Raw genomic sequence first — 298 nt, 5'->3', positions numbered from 1 at the left:
TTCTTGCCATTCCCTTCTGCCTGCAAAGTTTCTGTTGAGAAATCAGCTGACAGTCGTATGGGTATTCCCTTGTAGGTAATTGAGTCTCTTTCTCTTGCTGCTTTTAAGATTCTCTCTTGTCTTTTGCTCTTGGCATTTTAATTATGATGTGTCTTGGTGTGGTCCTCTTTGGATTCCTTTTGTTTGGGGTTCTCTGCGCTTCTTGGACCTGTAAGTCCATTTCTTTCACCAGGTGGGGGAAGTTTTCTGCCATTATTTCTTGAAATAGGTTTTCAATATCTTGCTGTCTTTCATCTTC

The sequence above is a fragment of the Myotis lucifugus genome, unplaced genomic scaffold (genome assembly GCF_000147115.1).
Source record: "Myotis lucifugus unplaced genomic scaffold, Myoluc2.0 scaffold_729, whole genome shotgun sequence".
NCBI lineage: Eukaryota > Metazoa > Chordata > Mammalia > Chiroptera > Vespertilionidae > Myotis > Myotis lucifugus.
This window is presented reverse-complemented; position numbering follows the sequence as displayed.